The sequence below is a fragment of the Alexandromys fortis genome, unplaced genomic scaffold, assembly GCF_014885135.2.
Source record: "Alexandromys fortis isolate MF-2015 unplaced genomic scaffold, M_Fortis_MF-2015_v1.1 scaffold_8_1_9099942, whole genome shotgun sequence".
In the NCBI taxonomy this organism is placed as follows: Eukaryota; Metazoa; Chordata; class Mammalia; order Rodentia; family Cricetidae; genus Alexandromys; species Alexandromys fortis.
The window spans coordinates 3,649,499-3,667,922 of NW_026067898.1; positions in this window are offsets into that span (position 1 = coordinate 3,649,499).

Consider the following 18,424-nt stretch of genomic DNA (forward strand, 5'->3'; position numbering starts at 1 on the left):
AAGCCTGTGGCTAGAGAGGTCTCAGGCCCTACAGGGGAATGTACTACTGTCAATCTTTATGAACATGCTCTTAAACTGCTTTCTAGTTTCTGAGTTTATATGCACATGGATGCTTCTTGCACTGAATGGTGGAGAACTTAGAGACGCGTGGCCTCTACGGTGCTGAGAACACGTGACTGCTGAATATTTTTCCTTAAATGGGGACATGTATGCGACCCACTTCATGGATCAGAGACTATCATGGCAGAGAAGGCAGAAAAAAAATTAAGAATGGGTTGGTGGGGAGGATCCTCAAGCACCATCTTTGGCACGTGATCTGGCCTTTTAATTATGTGCTTACAGCAGCCACAGCTGCCGGCACTGGGACTGCCCAGGATTGGGTGCTAACATTCAGCTTTGGATGGAGGAAGGACTTAGGAGGTCCTACTCCTTGTGGGGTTGTGGATGGATGCTGGGTGAGGGAGAGTCATGTCTTTAGTGATGAGTCACTGATGAGTTCTCTATTCTCCTGTGCAGCGTTCTATCCGTGACAGTGCAGGTGGCTCTGGTTAAATTCAGTCAGTCACAAAACGAAAACAGAAACAACAAAAAAAAAAAAATTGAGAGGCATCCTGTCAGAAGAACACACAGAAAGGGAGGCAAGGGGCTGAGAAAGGACCGACAGCTGCGCGATCAGAACGCATTGTGTATATGTATGAATTGTCAACGGACGAGTTAACGAAAAAAAATGCAAAACTCGATTCCCAACGTGGCTACGCACAGCTTTTGTCCTTTCCATAACCAGAGTGACGAGTGTTTATAATGGCGCGCAACCCAATTGATTTGCATTCTGTATCTTAAAACACAGACTGCATGACGGAGGCTCTATAATACGTACGGCAATTGCTAAAGCAGTTGAACGTCCCCGGAAGTGACATCTCATCCCATCTTCTGTTGCGCACCTGTTTTCAATATTTCTGGGACAGGTTCCAATTATTAAGCTGTATGTAATAATTAAGGTTTCACTGAAGATGAATCATCATCCATATACACCGAGAATCTGCCTCACGCGGCTACCTGCCGCGGTGAGAACAATTCTTTCGCACCTCATCAGGCATTCTTGCGCGCTCCTTTTCTTTGAGTCTTCACCTTAGAACTTTGTTTTTGTATCTGAATGTCACAAAAATTACCTCTGTGAGAGGAAGGTTTTGCATTTCAAGGCAAGGTTAATATTTTTTCAGCGAATAATAGCGACACCTGCAATCCTCAGGCTCTCAGAAACGTGAAGAAGGTGGAGCCGCAACCGCAGGTTACAACAATTTGCTGTTGAAAACCTCTTTCAGTGAAGCAGAGGCCCGACACGGCTTGGTTTATTCAACTGCTCGTCCTAGGGCTGTTTTCATTTCCTCTGAGACTTTACTATCTTAGTGCGGTGAGCTTCAGGGAATGGGCACAAGGCTTTGTGCCTTTTTCATTTATTCTCTACAGAGATATGCAGAAGGGCTTTCCAGGTTGGTCGCCGGCTCCTGCTCACTCTAGCAGAGGTACCTGGCGCTGGCGTACAAGGTCACCCTGTCCTTAGAAAAGGCTCCTTCAGTTCACCGCCGCTTTGGCTATGCAGTTAAGCTGGTGATTTACATTTCCTGTGCAAGACGGTTCAACAGGCAGAGTGGGGAGGCTGCGGAGGCTTTAAGATGACTGTCCACACCTTCTCTTTTCCTAGCAGTCCCATACTTCATATTTTTTCTTGTGTCAGATTTTTTGTGATTAAGAGATTAATATTTAATCTTAGAACTAAGCATTCTATTAAACTGATGAAAATGAAGAAAAACAGCAGTGTCTCTGTGATGTAAACTGTGAGCTGTGGGAGATTCATCTTAAAAGGTCACTCAAAAGTCATGTCGTATTAGGGAGAAGCAAGAAACAGTGCAATACTAGCGACTCCACAGACACAGGAGGACCTTTCAGCTTGCCTCAGATACCTAAGTTTCAAGATTTCTCCCTGTTTTTATTCTAATGAGAGAGAAAAAGAAAGGGTATGGATTTGAGTGGGTGGGGAAGAGGGGAGGATCTGGGAGGAGTTGGGGGGAGGGGAAACTATAATCATTATATGTTGTATTAAAATCTATTTTCAATAAAATGATAAAATAAAAAATTATCTTCACATTCAAATTAAACTTCTTTGTATGGTCTTATTTGAGATAATGGGAAAAATCTTGACTCTTTCACTTAGAAATATCAAATAAAGATCTAAGCAAACAACCTATGGAAATACTGTACAATGACTCTGGTTCGCATAAGACTTTGTTTAAACCCATTAGCAGAGTCTCAGGAGCTTGGCGCAAAACCTATAGGGGTTTTGGTTCCACGTGAAAAAAAAAAAAAACAAGCAAATGTCATGCCGATAATGGATGTACATTTGCATATTTTAAATTCATGCAGAAAGCGTACATGTCAAACTTTTAAATGGCTCACCTCCTTATTCCAGCTGCCCTGATGAATTGAACTGTAAGCAATGCCGACCTTCCAGATAGGATTCCTACTAACTCGGACTCAAACGCCTCTTCCTTCCGTGAGTTCTTTCTGATCTAAGCTTTATAGCACAGGTAGAAGTGTGGTTTTTGAAGAACGTAAAGTTCCCAGGTGTGGGCTAAGTAGTTAGAAGTATGTCAGAGAATTGTGAGCGAGGAGGCAGAAGGAGCTGCTGTGTAAGTGGTAGTGTGGAAGGCCTAGCATTCTGGAAGAAGTTCTTCTAAAACTTATCAGCTGCCCTCAGAGGGCGGACTCACCTGGGTCAGAGGTTAGCGCTGCTCGGTCTCTCCTCCTGGGTCCTCTAGTCAGGGAGGGTTTCCCTTCGCACTTGCTAGAAGAACATCTCAGGTGTAAACACTGCACGGAACGCCAACCGTTTCTATTTTAGTGCAGAGTTCAGGTTCAACGTAAATGACTCAGATCGGTGGGCGCTCTGGAGCACTGGGGGCGGGAAACAGGAAGTAGAGCAGAGCACAGGCTGCTGGGTATAGTGGGGAGGAAAATCCATCCAGCTGCACAGAAAAAGCTATTTTTGATGGTCAAAAAATGCCCCGGTGATCATTGCTACGTTGCTGACCTGAGAAACTGCAAACCTGGTTCATGTGCTGTCCACCCACGACAAGGCTGTCCACCCACGACAAGGCTGTCCACCCACGACAATGCTGTCCACCCACGACAATGCTGTCCTGCTACCTCCATGACTTTTCAGTCTTAACTGTATTTGAGCGCGTCTGTTCTTCACGGGTTTTAATTAGTTAATTAATTTGAGACGAAGTCTCACTATGTTCCCTGACCTTGGCTTCCCTGGTTTTGTAGACTAGGCTGACTTTGAACTCACAGAATATCCACCAGCCTCTGATTCATAAGTGCTGAGATTAAAGGCCATGAGTTTTATTTTGATGGGAGTAAATCGAGTCAGCAAGAAATTTGTCGATAATTGTAAGATGAACTGAAGCCCCAAGACCAAGACAGAACACAACTTCATTGTTACCAAAACCCAAAGGTTGAGTCACCATGAAGTCATAAAATAAGTTTTCAATTTCCTAAGTCTCAGGGATATTTTTTTATTCACTGAATTAAGAAACAAATAAGAAATAGTTATGGTTCAGATATTTAGGATAATATGAGATGGTTTTATGATACTATGAACTTTATTTTTTCCTTAAAGTTCTGTGTGTGCATGTTTGTGTGCAAGTGTGTATGTGTGTGTGCGTGTGTGTGTGTGTGTGTGTGTGTGTAGAGTATAGGAAAGCATTTGTGCTGGTAAGAACAATAATCTCCGAAACTACATAATTTCAATTGTTATCAACAATTCTGTATTTTACTCTGTTTTCATTTATAGAGACACTTGAAAATATTATATCTTTTCTGTAAACTAGGAAGTTTTAATTAAGTCCAGAGCCCATTTGGGCCTAAGGATGATAAAGGCAGGAGGTAACAGCATCTTAAAGGAAGATAGAAAACACCGTTCTCATGGCAACTAATAGACTACTCTTAAGAGAAAAGCATTCAGAAAAGCAGGGTCACAATTAAAAATAAAAATGGAATCATTTGATCTTTGACTTAACTGTCAAATATGTACAAAACAAAGTATTAAGTTTGTTTTGTATTTTCCCACTCAGCTGAATGCTAAATCTTGTAAAGTAGATGTTAAGACCCTCATAGATTTTATTTATGCAGCTGTTGTCGTAAGTATGGTTCTGATTAAAGCCTCTAATTGAGAACCGTATTTTTGATAGTATATTAGTCAACAAAGTGTGCTGAGCTTTAACCGGACTTTTATATCTGATGAAGTATTTGGGTAAAGACTTCCCCTCGGCGTGGTGCCTGTGCACATGCTCAGAAGCATTACCGAGTGTTTGTGCAGTGTTATTCTAACAGCTGCATCCCTTTCCACCTTATCCCATTCTTTACACACTACAGTCCGAGAAGAGAACCGAATGGGTGTATTCCTTTGCGAATGGCGTGATGAGAAGAATGTCACTAGCGGAGTACCAGCTTGTGTGTGATCCCACTGACCTGAAAATTAGCACTCACATTTATGGAAATACTCACAGTAAATTGTAGCTAGTGTCATTCCAGCTGCATGCTTGAGGTCAGTTTATGTTTCAGAGAAAAGCAAAAGGTTAAGAATTTTGACAATTTCCCGATACTGTACTTTGGAGAATTGGAGAGAAACACTTCCTACCGCTCGAAAATCTTGTCAAAGAGAAAGGAAAGGGGATTGTAATCTAAGATTTTATTTGCTTTTTAATTTTATTATTTTTTTTAAAAATATTTACTCTTTTTAAACACAATTTCTCCAAGGTTTTGCAACTGACTTTGAGTTAAGTCAGCACCTATGAAAGTGAGTAATGAAACACACAATACCTCACTATTTCCAAACATTGTAACCTGTGATGATTTGGAACCATGTGTGCCCTCTTTGACTGGGTCTAGGATGCCCAGGTATGTCTGCGACTCTCTTCGGGGAGATGTCGTTGAAAAGAATGACTTTAATGGGGAACCGGGAGAGATTGAGGTAGCTAGCTGACCCTCATCAATGCTGCTTGGCATCTTATAACTGTGGGCAGACTGAGAAGCCAAGGACAATGACACTGGGATTTGTCTCTACTGCATGTACTGGCTTTTTGAGATCCTAGTCTATTTGGATGCACACCTTCCTAAGCCCGGATGTGTGTGTGTGTGTGGGGAGCTTGGACTTCCCACAGGGCAGGGTGCCTTGCCATCTCTCAGGACTGGAGGGGTCGTGTGGGAGGGTGTGTGGGGGAGCGAGAGGGAAGTGGGAGGAGGGGAGGAAGTGGAAATTTTTATTGGTATTATTTATAAAGTAATAGAAAAAAAGAATGAAAAAGACAGAGGCAAAGGGAAGTTAGATGCTGCCTCCGTCCTCCTGAGGGTTGAGCTGCAATATTGTTGAGAACGACGGGCTTGCTTTTCTGGCCTTCAGACGTGGACTGGAATGCGAACTGCTGTTTTGTTGCTGTGGGGAGATGTCAAAATATGCCGCCAGTTTTCCCGTGTCACAGTCTTGCAGAGAGATCATGGACGTCTTTCTAACTCTCATAATTTCGTGAGCCAATGCTTTACAATCTCTCTCTCTCCCTCCTCCTCTCCCTCTTCCTCTGTTCATCTCATGAGTTCTTTTTCTATGAATAACTCTAAGTAAGCCGGGATCTGAATTCTTATTCATAAATATTAAATAGAACAAGAAAATGGAAGGGAAAGAGAATAGGAAAAAAAGTTCCTAACACATGAGGCCTATCTTCTGGTGTGTCCTTGGATCCTGTGAGCGCCCTCAGGAGAGGACTGGTGAAATTGGTAGCTTATATTATATACAATATAACCCATAATATATATATGTATATAAATATAAATGAAAGAAGAATAAACATTTGTAACAAATGTTTTGTGTAAAGGAGTTACTGTTACAATATGAATGCCCTAAATGGGACCATAGAATGAAAATGACGTCACTGAGAATCCCCAGCAAACCCCTTTTCCAATCTAATGAATGTTTTGAGATTTTAAATGAAGGGATAAATGTCTGAGCTAATGTAAGACGTTTCTGAGATAGGGGATAGAGCAGGAGCCTTTGCGCTGCCAGCTGCGAACATGCTGGAATTCAGTGTATTTGAATCAATTTGGCATTGGCTTCAGATCAGCGGGGAAGAATTCAGAATCTGAAAATAGACCCTAGCATGGGTGAGAATTTAGCATATAGCTAAGGTGATATTTTCGCTTGTTGGGAAAATGGTGGGTTTTGAAACATATGGTGTTAATTCAGCCGGCTATTCTTCAGGAAGCAGATTAAATTGCATCACTGCATTATATCACACAGGCAAAATCTGGATGGGTCAGAAATCCAATGTAACAGCATAATAGCAACTGACCGCAATGCATCTAGGAGACGGCATTTACAAACCGGGGTGGTGGAGGAAAGGGACTCCTGCTTTAAAAAAAAGTTATTAGTCAAAGAAATCTCTTTGGGAAAAAGATTGTATGTAGAACACAAAATGCTGGTGTCTGTAATCCAGAAGGAATTCCCACAAACGGACAAGGAGACTATCCAAAGAGAGAAAGGGCAAAGGGTAGAAAATGAGAAACTTAATAGAGATAATCCAAAAAGATAAAAAAGTAAATTCATGTCTGTTTACATCTCAAACTGACCAAAACTAAAAGAAGGAAGACACTATTGTTTGTTGCAAAGTTAAAAAAAAAAAACCAAACCAAAGCAAGCAAGCAAACAAACAAAAACCAAAAAGAATAAACCGTCGAACTTAAAAAAAAAAAAGACTATTGTAATGCTTAGGAGAATAAACAAGCACATATGAACTTTACTTTGCTCCCACAGCTCCATTCTAAGGAGCAGTTTTCAGCACACACAGAGATCTGATACAGAACATTGGTTGTGCCATTTTTCAAAGAGGCCAAGAGTCGGGAACACTGACTATCTATCAGTTCACACCTACGCCATGGAATAGCTTATAGACATTAAAGGATGGCTTTAGAACTATAGTAAGGAACCTATAGAGGTGCTCCTGAATGAAGCAAGCAGGATGCTAATAATGTTATATAATACTCCAGTTTTGAAATATATGCAGATCTACCCCTAAAATATATGTCTATCTTATAGATCCTCATAAACCAGCTAGGATGAGGTAACGAAAAGCCATTCCATCACTTTAGCTATGTCCCATGCATTAGGAAAAAAATTACAGGTGCCACTGAACACTGTTTGTGTCCCTCAGAGAAGGTTCTCATGAGGACATGGATTATTGGGGCATCGGGAATAGGCGAATCCGCCACAGAGTACAGGTTTATGAGCAATGTCGATATGTGGAGACGTTCAACGCAGACTGCACATTTGAAATCACCTCGAGTGTCTTTAAAGGTGCTTCACTCCAGATCAATTAAATCAGGATGCCCACGGTGCAGATCTCAGTGTGGACAGTAAAAATAATCCTCCAGTTATTTCTAACAACCACTAACACTTGAGATCACTGGGGTGAGGAGAAGAAATCATGGCAGCCACCTGCTTTTTGATTTTAACTAGTGGTGCTGTATCCTGCTAAAGTGGCCTTCTTTTCAATGTATTCTTTTAATAAAATGTGAACGTATTAAAAGCAGACTCCCTACTCAATTTCTGCGTTAGATGGGCTATTTGCATATCTGGAAGTGAATAACCGGTCTACAATATTCTGTAATTATTAATGAAACCATTAATTAGATTTTCAAATTGTACCCTCCAAAGCCATGAACATATGCAGCGCTCTCTCTCTCTCTCTCTCTCTCTCTCTCTCTCTCTCTCTCTTTCTCTCTCTCTCTCTCGGCCATTTCCGTTATTCTGTGAATATATAATAAACTGGCAAACCTGAAGACTATGCAGGAGCTGTGAATTACATCCTGTGAGTCTCAGACTTCAGCAGAAACCTAATTTCCTTCAGCATGGATTGCTGTACTTTTCTTGTCTATCATCGAGAACATAATTATATAGAAGTTAAATGCTTTGAAATCCTCCGCAAGTCTATAAATATGTGAATAATCAATGAACTTTCTATTATAGATGCATGCACGCAAAAGCAAGTTTAAAACATTTTGTTAGAGACCAATAGGTATGAAAACACACTTAACAATATCAGGACTTATTTGTATAACGACAAGCAAAACTGGAAAATAAATGGGTTTAGATGGTTAAAAAATGATGGTTGTAGGAAATGATAAACCATAGTTGGAAGACATCAGCCAGTCTTTCATCTTGGGAGACGGAGATAAAGACAGTACGAAGAACCAGAGTAGCTGGCTTTTGTGTTTCTCAAAGCCTGAGTCCCACTGAGAAGATTTTATTAGATACTCTTTGAAGCAAAAACATTTGCTGGAGAAAATGATTCTCTGATTCTCAAAGCAAGGATGGGGGAGGGCTTTAATGGGAAATAGCAAAATGTTCTCCAGGGGTGAAGTTGCTGATGGAGCTGGGCATAGTAGAGAGAGGAATATGCCCTGCTTCTGAGATAGTGCACGGAGGAGTAGGCAGGACAGGAGAGATCTGCAGAGCCCATGTGAGAAAGGGATCACCGCCCTATGCATCTCTGTAGAAGGTCATGAAGAGCTTGGCTAGAAAGATAGCTGGGTCATTAAGAGTAATATGCAGGAAGCAAGACCTAAGGCAGAGATGAGACAGGAATGGGTGTTGTCTCAGTGATGTCTGTGTGGGCTGATGGGGGAGTGGAAGATGGGCAGAGCAATAGGTGCAGAATTATATGATCCAAAACACCCAGAACTCGAGGCACCCTCCATACAAAACAAAACCAACCAATTAACCAGTCAACCAACCAACCAGCCAGCCAGCCAGCCAGCCAACCATCCCCAGAAATGGAGAATTTAAATGAGCAAAGATTAAGGTTTGCCACTTTAGACTTGAAGCTCCAAACAAGAATTGACTTTAAGGAAAGAAAGGAAATTGCATGCTTTTTACCTGAAAATTTGTGTGGTTAAATCAATAATACCATATAAGGCAAGAGAAATAAATATGGAAAGCATAGGTGTTTATTACGAGTCATGCTCTCCAAAGGGAATTCAGCTTTCTAGAAGAAGAGGAAAGCTCACGTGACATAGTGCCCGATGCTTCCATCTCTGTTGTAAGAATTTTGTAAAATATGTTTTCTCATGTTCAAAACCTTGGTATTTTCTAGTTCAATATTATCCATTTGAGATAAGGGATAGCAATGGAAGACAACTTTGTCCTGGAGGTAGGTACTCATTATGATAAATTGAGGGATGCTGTGATAAAAAAATTAAACATTGGGATGGATAAATAACCCTCTATGAGTTGTTCAGAGGGATAAAGTGAAGACTGAATGGCTACTGGAGAAATCCCGAGTTCTAAAGGTCATATAATTAAAATTCAGACCAATATAAAAATGTGACAGTGGTTTGATTCCTACTGTGTCAAATTGACTCACCTAATTATAGTAACTTATTTAATAGATTCTTTTATTTTTGGTTATTGAGCTCATTTTTATTTTTTTAACCTCAGGCTCTGAATTTGAGTTACACGAAACTCTCCTGAACGTGCACTTGTCTTAACAATATATCAGGTGGCGCTTTTCATAAAGGGGAGAAAACATAGCAGACAACTCAAAGTGACATAAAATCCTATAGTGTCATAGACTCTCATTAGTTTCTTGAGTAGCATGTAAGAAACCTTTGCAAGCAAGACTGTTTCAAGCAGGTGTTACCTCTTAGTGGCCCTGAGGACACGGGCAGTGATTCTCCTATGCTTCTTTGCTCCTATGGTGCTCAGAGCCTGGACAACCTGACCCCCTCTGTGGGCCACATGTCCTCTCAAAGCTTGCTCATTTCCCATCTTCAGAGGAACCTACAGCATTCTCTAGACATGCTCAGCCTCTTTTGAGAAAAATTGTTTTTGACGTTCTCATCAGTTCATAGCGATTGCATATATCATGGATCCATCGTGATAACTTGGTAAATGCATACAATGTGGAAAGAGCCAATCAGGGCGCTATCATGGCCATCATCTCGATCATTCATCACGGGTTTGTGTTGGAACATTGCGAAACTTTTCTTCTAGCTATTTTGAAATATATAACAACTGTTGTGAACTATAGTCAATCAACGGTACTACAGAACACAAAAACTTACTCCTCTGTTCTAACAAGAGTTTGGTGTATGTTATCCAATTTCTTCAATCCCAGATCTCATACTCTCCTCGAATTTGGTGTTCATTATTCTCCTTTCTGTTTCTTTGCAAAAATCAATGTTTTTGTCTTTCTCAGATAATACTCAAGTTTTTAAATTTCATATTTGTTAAAGTTCTTTCGCATTCTTGTGAGATTATGCTTGGTCAAATAAGAGTATTAATAAAATTTGCCAATTGTTACCCATCCTAATAACATTAAGAAAAGGGATATTTTTTAAAAGAGACAATAAGGAATAGTAAGAATTAATATTGTGTCCATTGTACACATCCTGAAAAAAAGAATCAATACTGTGGAATTAATTTCCTATAAAGATAGCCTTGTATAGTATTTTTTTTTTTTAAGGTGAGAAATCAATAGCTTCTTTGTTGCCGACGGACTCTGTACCAAGTCTTGATGTGATTGTCACCGCCACGAACTCTGCTCCCTTTTTCTGGTCTCCTTCAGTGGTGCCTGCAATTGCAACACAGTGTCAGAACAGAGGTTGTCTTTCTTTACATCTGTCTTCTATTCATAGGGTGTTCATTTATTTAATGAGCACAAGCCAGGCCTGTGTTGTGTGCCAGGGACATAGAGATAAAAGTCCCCTGCTTTCTGAAACTCACAGTTTGTACATAGATAATTTTTTTTCAGCTGAATTCTGTTGTCAGTAGCTCATGTTTCTGGAAATAGCAATGTATATCAAAAACACATAAAAGAAGAGCAATGCTTGCTATCTTTTAAAGTAGCAAACTGAACATCAGCATATGGAGAAAATGGTCCAATTCTCTCTATGGTTATTAGATGCTAATCTTCTTGTAAGCAGCATCAACCTTTTATGAGGAATTTTAGCAATGAATTTTTTGCCCTCCCCAATGCTGATGGACTATCATTAGGTTTCTTACCTCCTTGGTCAAACTATTTCATCATCTGATCTCCATTTTCAGTCAAAGCTATGCTTGCAGGACTTTTCTGTTCTCCTTGTTTCTGGTCTCATGCCTTCTTGTGGTTGCTTGCATTTTTAGTCTTACAGGAATTTTTTACAAATAACAAAATTTCAGCATAACCAAACAATGTCCACAACTTGAGAGCTTTAAGCAAGCTCAGCACAGCAGAAGTGAGAAAGCAAACAAGACTGGTATGAACTATTGCCAATTTCTTTGCTGCTAAAATTGGAGCTTGGTAAAGTCCTGTCAAGGATATGTGAGATTCAAAGAACATAGAAATAGCAAGCTTGTATAATATATATACACACACATAAAATATACAAAATATATTATATATATGGAGAAGTATATGGAGAAGGGTTTCTTTTTTTTTCTTTTTTTTGGTTTTTCGAGACAGGGTTTCTCTGTGGCTTTGGAGCCTGTCCTGGAACTAGCTCTGTAGACCAGGCTGGTCTCGAACTCACAGAGATCCGCCTGCCTCTGCCTCCCAAGTGCTGGGATTAAAGGCATGGCCACCATCGCCCAGCTGGAGAAGGGTTTCTGAGAACATGAAGAACTAGTAGGTGATTTAGATGAGTGTGAATGTGGAGGTTTATGGAAGGTATGACACTTGTGACAATTTGTCTCAAGCATGAAGGAGTGAGCCAACAACTAAGGAAGAAGGCAGAAGAAGGGAAAGACGGTGCTGAGCCATGCCAACGGTGTTGCTGCTCAAGGGAGAATTGCCCAGAGTGGGCGTTATCACACAGAGGTGTGCATCCAAGTGTGATGAGCTCGTCACTCCGAGGTGTCTATTGGGAACCGACAGATCCAATCTGGCTACATGCTAGGCTTCAAAAGAAGTAATTGATATTGCTGATATTTGAATCTGTACTCTGTATCCTTGAGCCTTCTGGGTAAATATGTCTAGATTGCTAAGCTTGTGGGAGATCTACATGTGAGTCTAACATATGGTGACAGCTGGGAAACCAGTCCATGAAAGAGGCAGGAGAGCTCTCCTGGGCAGTGATGGAGACAAAGAGCTGGCTCTGGCAGGCAGCATAGGTAACCAGGTAGCCATAGGGAAAGCAAGACAGAGAGACTGAGTCAGGAAAAAAAAATATTTTCCTGGAGATGCTAATATCCAGGCAGATATTCCAGTCCTCACCAGCTCTTTTGGGATGCGACATTGTTTTGTTTTTTTGATTTTTTTCTCTTTTCTCATAGGCCTTTAATCTTTAGAGTGGACAACTACCATTTGAAGTAAACTACACTGTGAAACTTGAGTGAATGTTGTTTCATTCTGGCTTCTCTCCCTCCCTGTCTAGCAGGTTAGTCAATCATTTGAGGCTCAGCTACTTACTGGTAGAGTGGAGGGAATCACAGGTGCCCTACAAATGATTCTATGGTGGAAAGAACTTCAGTGTTTTATCTTTTGTCCAAAAATGTCATCAGTTCGATTCTCAGCATCTCTAGAAGGCGTGCTATTGTTATTACAACTCTGTTCCACCACTGATAGACTGATTAACCCATAAGTTTACTCAACTTTTATAACAACCCTATAAGGTAAATATCCTAATAATTTTATTTGATAGCTGAGAAATTAAGACTTTATGATGCACATAATTTGCTTAATATTGCTCATTGGTGATTTTTTAATAAAGCTACCAATAAAAGTTGTGTTCTTGAATAATTATATTTACTCTAGTAATGAACATTTCATTTCATTTTTGTCATCCCGTGGCACATAGTCTTGCATGGCTTCTGATTTTTGGCCAGGAGTTGTAGTTTTATCTTTCCAGTAAAATTATATTCTCGTTTCATTTCTGTTGCTGTGACAAATACCCTGGTCAAATTCAACTTGGTGAAGAAACGATTCACTTGACTTACAATCCCAGGTCTTTTTAGGAAAGTCAAAGCAAGAGCTCGCCGGTGGTGGTGGCACACGCCTTTAATCCCAGTACTCGGGAGACAGAGGCAGGCGGATCTCTGTGAGTTCGAGGCCAGCCTGGTCTAGAAGAGGTAGTTCCAGGACAGGAACCAAAAAAGCTACAGAGAAACCCTGTCTCGAAAATAAAAAAAAAAAAAAAAAAAAGCAAGAGCTCAAGCAGTCAGTTACATAACATCCTGAGTAAAGAGTGAAGAGAAAATATACATGCATCTTGGCTAGTTTGCTCTCAGCTGACTCTTTAATTTCTTCTACTGTCCAGGACCCCTCGCCTAGGGAGTATTTCCATCTGCAGTGGGCTGGGACTTTCTATATCAAGTGACAATTAAGACATCTCCAATACATGCCCACAGGCCAATCTATTCTAGATAATTCCTCACTAAAACTCTCTTCTCAAGTGATTCTATGCTGAGTTAAATTGACAGTTAAGATTAACAAGCATAAATGATACCTGCACCATTGGAATAAGAGGAAAGACACGATTAACAAGTTCCGGCATTTTTTCTTTGTTTCTTTTCATTTTAGAGGAAACAATTGAAAACTGGAGAAGTCTTCTGATCTGAAGTCACTTATCAAGGTGAGCCTAGAGCTACAAACCAGCAGCTTCTACACTGAAGGTGTTCTTGACCTTATTCTCACAGAAACAGCAAGAAATTCACATAGCAATTCCACACACACTCTGAACATCTACCATAGCTGTAAGGCTTTAGAGTTTAGTGATAGTGCCATCAATCTGGAATCAATGACAAATGAATTTCAAGAAAGTAGAAGATTCTATTTAATGATGTATTCTGGTTAACAGAGTTTCAATTCATGACAGATAGGAATTATCTATTCCAAATCTCATGTAAATATTAAAATAAGGATGGTATTCTTATTTCAATCTCAGATAAATACAGCTACCCGTGGGATAGTCCTACCCGCTGAGCACTGCACACATCGTGAACTTTGCATCATGACTGAACACATGACTTTTGCTTCTGCACCAGTTTCCAACTGGTACTTTCTGATGCCAAACTTTACAAAGATATGGATGGTGTCACTGGAAAGAATATAGCATGATTGAATGTTGACGCTACTTGGATTTAATTGAAAAGATGTATCTCTGTGTTGCCATTGAAAATTAAAATTATGATGGTACATGGAGCATTTTGGTAAGTTTGGGAAACATGGGTTGGACAGTTTTTCAAGATGAGAAATCTAACAAATGTTGAAAATAGATCTTGAGTATCCAGGTATTGTGGAATATGTCAGTAATCCCAGCACCTGGAAGGTTCCCGTAGGAAGATAAGAGGAGTACAAGATCATTCTTGGATACATAGTACCTTAGTTAGTGTTTCTTTTCTATTGTTGTCACAAAACACCACGACAAAGGCAGTTTATAAACCAAGTGTTTGGATGGGCCTGTGATTTCAGAGGGTAAGAGTCTGTGACAGTGGAACAAGGGCATGGGGCGGAAACACTGAGAGTTTGAGAGTTCACACTCTGATCCACAAGAAGGAAGGAGAGAGACACACATGGGTGTGTGGGGATGCCTGGATTCTTCTGAAACCTCTAAGCCTGCCTCCGATGACACACCTCTCCAATAAAGTCACATCTCACAATCCTTCAAAAGCCAATTGGAAACCAACCACTCAAACATATGAGCCTATGAGGATTCTTATCATTCAAACCACCATGCACATGAAACCTGAGATCAGCTTGGGCTGCCTGAGACCTTGTCTCAAAAACAAACAGAAAAGGTAGAACATGAACTCACAGTACACTTACACATTTAAAATATCTAATTGGTGAAGTTATTTGAACTTTCATTGATGAAGACTACACCACTATATGATTTTATTTAAGAAACAAACATATTTAGAATGTTGGTTAATAATAGTATATAAAACTGAATGAATCAATGACAATTGTTCTTAAAAAGTGTTAAGAACTCATGAAAATGTAAAAAATAGTATATGTTTGTGGTTTATCTCTCACAATAGAACCATCTGTCAAATATTTTATTTTTTATTTAAATCAGTATTATCTAATTTACCACATATTTTGAAACTTCAATTTTCATGTGAAAATCTTGTAACCACAAAGTTATATTTTTAAAATAATTCTTGCCTTACAGATTCACAATCTCTTATCACAGAATTTGCATGTCTCTTATCACAGAAATCACCAAACAAAATATAGTGGAAACATACAGAGTGACTGATTCCAGAAAAGGTCTCTTGATTTGGGCACATTATTTATCTCAGAACAAAAGTTTATAAAATGCTTGTGTCAACTTTAATTTTCTATAAATGCTCAGGTTGATATTTTTGTTTAAATCTTCAGACATTTTCTGTTTGTTTGTTTGTCTTAGATAGTCTTGCTATGCAGCTAGACTCAAACTCATAGCAATCCTCCTGCATTAGTCTCTGGAGTGCTATAATTACATTTTTAAATGAGCTGCACAAACACAATACCTTAATCAAGAGCAGAAATACACATATAACAAAAGTGACCTTAAATTTATATCAATAAACCAAGATCTATACCAATGCAAATCTTTATATCATATCACCCTTTAAAAGTAAATAAACATTTATAAGCAATTTATAAACAATATTTGGGAATTTGGGCATAGTTCTCTCCAAACTGCTTTCTGCTTTTTGTTGGGCAAAGTAAATTTTGGGGGTGTTCTTGGCGACCTTTGGGGGGGGTCTCGGTCCATTAAAGACTCTGCCTACTCTTTCTATATATATATCTTTTCTAGACTGGCTATAGTCTGTTAATCCATTTGCCCAAAGCAGCTTCTTTGTTAACCAATAAAAGCAACACATAGACAGAAGGACTTCCCATACCACATGTCTAGGAAGGATGTTGAACGTGTAGGAGCTGGAAGTATACATGCTATTCTTTGGTTCTTTCAAAAATTGCTAGGTCTTCAAAGAGAAGAAAAGTAGCATTTAGTGAAAGCAGGTTGTGTTATTGCATGTGAGAACTTGTGAATCTGAAGTACACAGGCTCTTCCCTTAAAAAGTGTCCTGTTCTCACACCTGTGCATGACATGACCAAAGAACCACAAGGCTGCCGCTTCATAGTTATGGAGTTCAAAACAGAAGTAAACTTCTACAAAGTCTTCTGTGAGATGTCTCTTAGAGGTTGGCTGAATTAAATATGTTGAATTTCTGCAAGTTGGGTATTAGAACCTATTTGTTTTTTATTAAAATCAGTTTCTGAAATATAGAGTACTGAAAGTTATTGCTCTTCATAAAATTCCTCCTCTTAGACATACCCCTGTCTCAGGTCCTGTGAGAGTGTTATTGCTGTTCAGGCAACCTGATTAGCCTTTAGTACCTAGAAATGAAATTCTGAAAGAGTTACCATGTTAATTAGGCATATAGAATTCATAAACAAGACTATTTTGACAGGCTAATTTGTAGCTTGTTTGTCATTCTGAAATATTGTACAATATATGCTTGCTGAAAATATAAATATAAAAATGTTGACATGATTATGGAGAGGAGCTGTAAAACCACCATCCTTTGAAATCTTTAATAACAGAGTAGATTTTCTGGATTATTTTAGACTACAGAGTATGGCAGATAGATAAAATTCCTTAATCTTTGTAGACTACTAATTATAGTGTCTTAAAATCTGCTGATATATCAAAAATGCCAGGCAATTATGATTTTAATTTACTGGTTGAGAAGAGAGACTGATGATGCCATGGGGCAAACACAACACCATGCTGTGGAGTTTTTGGTTTATCTGAAATCTGTTTTTTGCATACAGAGTTGAGACACAGTTTCTGGGGGAGGTTGTGTTTCTTTTCTTCAAAATATTTTTTTCTATTGCTACTTTGAAACTATTTTTTGTTGCTTTTTTTAGCTGTTCCTTGTGGTGAGTATTGCTTGGAGTTTGGCTCCCTCGGATGCTGAACATTTCTGATATTCGCATCTTGAAATGGCAGCCTGTGGAATTGGCGTGAGTAAGATCAGTGAACTGTAGGCAGTGGATTTGGGGGCTGGAAGAGACCAGAGGGCCAGGGCTATACACTGGAAACTGGTCCCTCAAGTACATCTGACCCCCACATTCACTGGTGAATGTTGGACAGGTATAGCAGAAGGTGAACACAGCCTTGAGAACTCAGATGTCAAAGATCATGAGATCAATGGCCCTGACCACTTGGACTTCTTATCTGAAGACTTGGTTCTCTGCAAAGAACTTTGGATTTCCACATGTGAATAGTCAAATTCAAATGCAGAGATCTAGCATCTTCAGCACTCAACTCAGCTTGCACTCGGCTTTCCTTGTGTTTTGTATTAGAGGTATTTTGTAACCAATTACATAATTTCTTTTAGTCTTCTGATGTTTATAATAGCACTAGATGTGTTCTTGATTATTTGAGTCTATCTTTGCTTTAGTTTTTTTTGTATTTAAGGTTTTTTATTTGATCCTTTTAAATCTTATTTCTGTCTTGTCTCTTTTTTTGAAAAAAAGTATTTTTAAGATTGCTGTAAGTGTTTCTTAAACTTTGAGCTGTTGGTTTTGTCTGACATTTCAAACCTTCTTAGGCTTTTTAAAATTCTATCCCAGCCTTTAATGTCAGACAGTTATGTTTATTTATTTTTTGATTGCCTTAGTTAGAAACACCCTTCACACCCTTTACAAGGTAGATCTCATAGATGTGTGTCTCCAGCCCTGTACTGCTATTGCTGGTAGGGTTTTGCCTATAGGGATATTTAGAGGTTGACATGACTGGATAGTGTTTGTGCAAGAATACCACCTTTCCACAGTAACACAAATCACGAAAACAGGCAGAGATTGAGGTACAAAGTCTAAGTGCAGGACCATCCTGATGGGCTCTTCCTACATCTGTGGAGTCAGCACAGTGCATCTTCGTCTGGTTCGACTTTTCTATCTGCTCTATCTTTCTTCCTTTGGGACCTACAGGAACTTTCTCAAGGTCACTTCCTGAATTATATATGGCAATTCCCTCAGAATTGACTTCCAGGACACTCCATCTGGGATACCAATACTTCTAAAGTTCCACTTATATTTGCTTATGAGTGTATTTACATCTAGTAAAATTTACCAAGTTAAAGTGTACTTCAAGTGCTGTTCCTCAGAGAAACCAGGCAGCTCTTACTTTAATACCTGTGGCCTTGACTTCCTTTTCCTCTGCCCTGGCCATGGCTTGCTCACTTAATTCTTTCAATGCTGTTTTCTCAGGAATAGTTTCCATTCCTACTGTACTTAAAATTTTGAGGCAGCTCCATTTTCGAAACACAGATATAAAGTTCTTGCTTAGTGATTTTTGTGGCCCTTCCTACTTCTATAACATAATATAATGACCTTATTTT